The sequence below is a fragment of the Melozone crissalis genome, unplaced genomic scaffold, assembly GCF_028551555.1.
Source record: "Melozone crissalis strain CALT ecotype California unplaced genomic scaffold, PUWL_Pcris_2 ptg000005l_1, whole genome shotgun sequence".
Classification (NCBI taxonomy): domain Eukaryota; kingdom Metazoa; phylum Chordata; class Aves; order Passeriformes; family Passerellidae; genus Melozone; species Melozone crissalis.
This window is the reverse complement of record NW_026535783.1, coordinates 58,027,169-58,033,168: the sequence shown is the minus strand read 5'-3', so window position 1 is coordinate 58,033,168 and position 6,000 is coordinate 58,027,169.

Sequence of the window (6,000 nt, the reverse complement as noted above, 5' to 3'; positions counted from 1 at the left end):
ATGGAGATTATCCTTACCTCTCATTTTGTTGTTGATATATTTTTGGAAACATTTTTTACTGTCTTTTAAGGCAGTAGGCATGTTAAACACTCTTTGAGCTTTAGCCATCCTCTAGAATGTTTTTCTCTGTAAAAATTCACTTTTGACCTGAGACTTGATTTCTGTTATGAAAATGTAATTAAAAATAGCTTGAAAGACAATTTTTCAGACTAACTCTAGATTTGAAATTCTTGCTAGACATGCTTGAAAGGAAGTAGTTCACACTTGTGGTGGCATTTCTTTGAAGATCTCCTCATTTAGAGAACATTTTGACACAGATCTCAGACATCTCTCATCCTCAGTCAGCTGAGGGATTTAATTTTTTCTTGAAAAATGTTTAGAATTTAAAAAACCTCAGCTTGGCTACCACTGTAATATTGTTACTTAGTCAAATAATACAATGTGGGTATGCATAGCAACCGACAGAAAACCCCCACCCAAACTGATGTGTGGAATGCAGAATTTATCACGCTCTTGCAGATTGTAATGTTGCAGAAATGCATATGATTGACAGAGTTGAAAAGATGGGCTAGGAGGCAACTAAAGCTTCTACTGGCGTAAGAGTGTACTGAAAGAAAACCATAAAAAGTGACATCTAGTGCAGAGAAAAAGTTCATGTTTTAAATTAGGATAGTTTAAATCACTTGAAGCAATTCATACTTGTTAGTTTGAACTGTCCCAATTATTGAGTTTAGCCCAAAATTTGCATTAGCAAACTTGTATTATGGAGTTAGAATGTTAAACAAGGGAGTTAGCTAATGTGGATTTTATTTTCATATCATTTGGTTGGCACAGTGACACAAGAAAATTTTCAGATCAGGCTGTTGCCTAAAGTAGAGTGTGTCATTAAGAACTGAACTCATCCTACAGCTTTCCACTGGCCTCTGTGGTTTGAATTGATGATTTTGGTTAAGCTTACAGAAGCCAGTTGTAAGTGCTGGCCTTTTTAATCTTAAAGACAAGTTAAAGAACAAATAAACTTGTGATTAGATTTTACTGTGAGAGTTTTCCATTTGGTATAAATAGAGAACATGACAACCTTAACCGTTTGCTATAGTGAAGCTGTCAATACAGCTGTGCATTCTCAAGTGCTGTTCACCCAGCATCTTTTTTGGATGAAAATATGATGTGCTGAGGTGCTTACCAAAGGGTGCTGCCCAAGAGAGGTTGTGCTGACCACAAGTACCATTTCTGGTGTCCTGTCATGGCTGGTACTACAAGGCAGCAGCATTTTAATTTGGATCACCTAGGGAATGTGAAACAAAACAATCCATTGTGATGATGAGTGTTATGTGATGGGTTCAGTTAGGGTTCACAAAACACGTCAGGAGAGCAGCTGGAATGTGCTCTTTATGGATTAGTTTGTTGAATCTGTCTTCTGTAGTTTGGGAGGGCAGAATGGTTTTGTGACTCCAAAAACCCTGTCTACTCTCTTCCATCATCTAAGGAGATTATGGAGCGGAGAGGACAAGGAGTATTAAGGAGACAAAGACCTAGTCTCAGCTGGCAACTCTGTGCCTTTCTTAGCCCAGAGAGTAATCACACAAAGTAATTGCCAAGAGAAAGTTCCACTTAATTTTTCTGAAGATACAGGCTGTTTCCAGTTCTTTCCTACTGCTCTGAAGTTGTGGTTCCAGGTATGATTCCCAGAGTGTACTGTCCGTAGCCATTTTGCTTTCCAGTCTGTGACTACTATGTATTCTCCAGCAGAAGCCCTGCAGCTGAGCTGGCCAAGGTGGCTTTTGGTCAAGAATAAGCATAGCCAGTGGTCAGGCTCTGCTGTCAGACTCTGACTCCCTGCACTGTATCCTGAGAAAAATCATTTATCATCTTTATGTTTCAGCCCTTAAATTGCTTCCTGCATTCCTCCACCTGATTGTCATAAATACAGAGCACTCAAAGCAAGTTCCCGTAAGAAAGGAATATATAAGCCACACTTTGGAGTGTGAACATATAAATATATCCTCCAGTTGGTTATGAGATCTCTATGGATTTTAGTAACCATTTGCTATCATCACATAAAAGCTGAGAGGAAAATAAAACCCCTGTGAAAGCAGACTATCTTCCTGTCTGTCACCTTAACAGAAAATACCAAAAGCATGCAAAAACTGGTACTTGTTTTTTTTTTTATTTGCATGAGGAACTTACGCTGATTCCTGCCAGTTTTACAGTGTTCTTTTTTACCTTTGTTTGACATGTGCTGATCTTACAAAAACAATATTGAAAACTCATGTTGATAAATCTGGCAGTAAAATGAAATTTTATTTGTGAAGAAGAATTTGGAAAAGTATTTCTTTCTATTGTGTGTAACAATTGCCTCAGTAAAGAAGGTGGTGTCTGAATTAAGAACTACTCCAGTAAAAGTAATTTTGCTGAAAGTCCTTACACATTGAGTTTTGCATTTCTGAAACTAAGTTGTGTGAGGTCTGCATCAGGAACAGTATAGGAGAGGCTTTAGCTGTGCTTTTAAAGTGCCTATAAATGCAGCATTTGATTAACTGTACAGTAGGTATATATGCAGTAGTGAAAACTATAAAATCCTGATGTAAATTTATCTGGCAAACCACCCCCCCAACAGAACAGAAGGCAATAGATGGACAGTAAGAAGGTATAGCTGAAGTTTGTGGCACTGTATGTGAGTAGGGGATCTGCTTCTCCCGCCCCTTCTCCTCAGTTCTACTCTTACTGACTAATCTTCCTGATGTAATCTTGAGAGCAAAATCTGTGACTGTGGGGTCTTTTGTAGTGGTGGCTACAGAGACATGTTGGGAGAGCTGGACCAAGCTTTTTCTTAGTGCATTAGTGCGTTCAGACAGTTTCAGTCCGCTCCTGTGTGATACAAGGAGCCCTGGCACATTCTTCTTCCGGAGGATGGAATTCCACATGCTGAGCATAGAAACCTGTGCAAAGTTGCAGGAAGGCACATGTGTGTCGAATCAAATAGTACTCTTAGACAGGTATGAACATACCCCTGACGCTGCAGGTTCTTCTAGTGTTTGCAGAGCCACAGAAATTCACACCATGATGCCAAGTACCCTAAAGCATCACTTAGAGGGAATGGAAACTTAACTACAGAAAGCTGTACAGTGTAAGTGAGCAGAGATGCTGGATCAGATGACCCAGTGTGGTCCCTTCCAACCTGACCATTCAGCCATTCTGTGATTGTGTGACCTTGCCAAGCTCAGTATCAGCTGCATCAGGCAGGTCCTTGCCAGTGTTGGCTGTCTGTGAGGACAAGTTGGACTTTAGGACCCTGACAGGCATGGGGTTAATTTTTGTCTCTGTGTTAACTGCTTTACATCAAGTACTCCTCTGTGCCCTTGATCTGAGGTGGCTCTGAGGCTGCACACTGGACAAACTGGTCCAAACTTCTTCCATTATAATGGTGAGCTTTTGCACAAATAGGGCCAGCAAAGAAAAATCTCAGAATCTAAGGAATTTCCTATGATTCTCTGAATCCTCAGAAAATCCTATGAAAATAATGAGAAAAAAATGTCCACCTTTAAAATACAAAGGTAAAAAATGTATACTTGCAGTATTCTCCTAAGTAATTATGAAGATGTTTATGCAGAGGAAGAGGTGTGATGAGCCATGATGACAGGATGACCACATGAGCTCTTTAAGCCCTCTGACAATTATTTGAAAAGTTGATATGCTTTTAATGTCCCTAGCTAAAGTGGTAGCCAAAATGCCTCTGGTGTTTTGCAGTGGAAAAATATATGGATTTTGCAGACAATCCTTTGGTGATGGTAGCAGAATGCAGTCTGTTAAGTGGTGAGGGAACAGAGATCTCACCTTTGCCAGTGGTAGATGTATTTAAAATGCTTTATTAGGACTGAATTTTAGAGGAAATAGCTTCCTCTGTAGGTATTTGTACAAGAAAATGAGCCTGCTCATCAGATATTTTGCCCAGCAATAGAACAGCCTTTGAAAGATCTTTTTAAAAGTGGGTGATCCTCTGTAATACATGTGAATATTTTTCTCAGTTTTAAATAATGGACTAAGGTTTATCACCTGCACAGTTTAATGGTAGAGTGGACCAGTCCATTCAGTATGAGTGTATAAGAAAATGGTCCACTGGAATAAAGGCTGCTTTTAAAAGCATTTTGAAATTATAGGAATGGTATAAGGAATGTTGAGCCTATGCCAGTGAGGAGATACATTGTGTTTTGTTCAGAAAATTTATCCTTTGTGCATATATATTTTCTTAGCTCCCTGTGCCAAGCTGAACTCTGCAGACACTTGAATACTTCACACTCTTCACTCAGCTAGTGTCAGAGAAGAATGTGCCAGGATTATTTAATCATTAGACAGAGGGGAAAAAAATCTGTCATGACCTACCAACCAGACATTTCTTGGCAACTGCTAATCAACAACGCTAGCCTTTTATTGTCTCCCCTGCCATTATCTTCCAGGAAAGGTCTGACCAAGAGGTCAGAGTAGCTTAAGTAGGTATTGGTTCATTTGTTATCTTTCATGCAGTGTGCTGCAGTCAACAGTCTGCTCTCCATTGAAGGTGAAATACTTCACCTTAATTTGTCATATTCCTTTACTGTAGAATTTGGCAACAAAATTCAAAAGATAAGAATACTTTCTGGTGGGAACGTTTCTGAGAATAACTTTTAATGCTTTCTATGAGAATTAATTTTTGAGATATCTATATTTGGTAAATCACAAATTCCCTCCTCATTGGCAGTCTACAGAAAAAACACATTAGAAAAGTGGGCTGGATCTTAACGCAGATTTCCAGCTCCTAAGAATGTCTCTGTTCAGGTAAGAGCTGTATTCTATGCTTACCTTTGAACAGGCAATTGGATTTGCATTCCTTTCCTGAAAAAGCCTTTCTTGGGTGGCATACCCCCCAACCCAAAAAAATTAATTCCGAGAAGAAGATGAGGAACAAAAGGGTAAATGATAGGAAAAATTCACCTAGCACCTGCTTTATGTCACACAAGTATATTGTGTTGACAGTGGTAACATGCATGGTGACAAGTGACTGTACCTGAAATTTTACATTTTTTAAAAGGAATTTAATTTTAAGGACAGTGTTATCTTTGATCAGAAATTGTTCATTATTCAGCTTTGTTCACCCATGCTGCCTTAACAAAACACTGCTGAACAGGAAAACCAGAAATTTGATTGCTTCTTTTCTGGGAATGGAAGTGTCTAGCCTAAGGCACAGGGGAATTTCTCTCACTTTCTTTTTTGCTGTAATACTGGAAACATTTAAAATTTGTTCAAGCTTCTATGAGAAGCCAACACAGACTATCTTCCTCTCCAGCATAGAACAGCAGCTGGCAAAAAAATGAGTGCCACCACAGCTTTCATGGTAGCCATTAGGAAGCCCGGGACTCCTGGACCCTGGATATGCAGGCTAATGCAAGAAATGAGAGAGATCCACCTCCTCTCTCAAATCCAGCAGTAACAATGAGGATCCCCTTCTATTCAGGAAAATCTGGAGTTGCAACATGTGACCAGACTCTTTTGAGGCATTCCAGTAGATAGCTAAAGGCATGGTTTCCATACCCACTGAAAAGGGCTAATGTGGCAAAGAGTTACAAATGTTTGACCTCACTGGGATTTCCTTGTTGTGCCATTTGGTCTTCCCTCACTTCCACATGCTGTACCCATTCCCAATCAGTTTGTTGAACTAAAGATAATTTATCTCTGCCAGAATGGTTACTTTAGGTTTTCATTCTGTGAAGACAAACCTCATTCTTTTTACGGCCACAGCTGTAGGAATTAGATTTCCCTTCTCTTCTGTGCAATCTGTGCAACCTGTGCAAACCAACACCATTTTCTTTTTACCAAGTAGTGGCATAAAGTCTGCGCTGAAGCTTTAATGTTTCTAGGAAATAACTTATGAACCCTTTGTCTATTGTGTGAGGCCACACAGGTACAAAGTGGCGTAAGTCAGAACAGAGATTTTGGGATTTGCAAAGGTGGAGTTTCAAGCAGAGA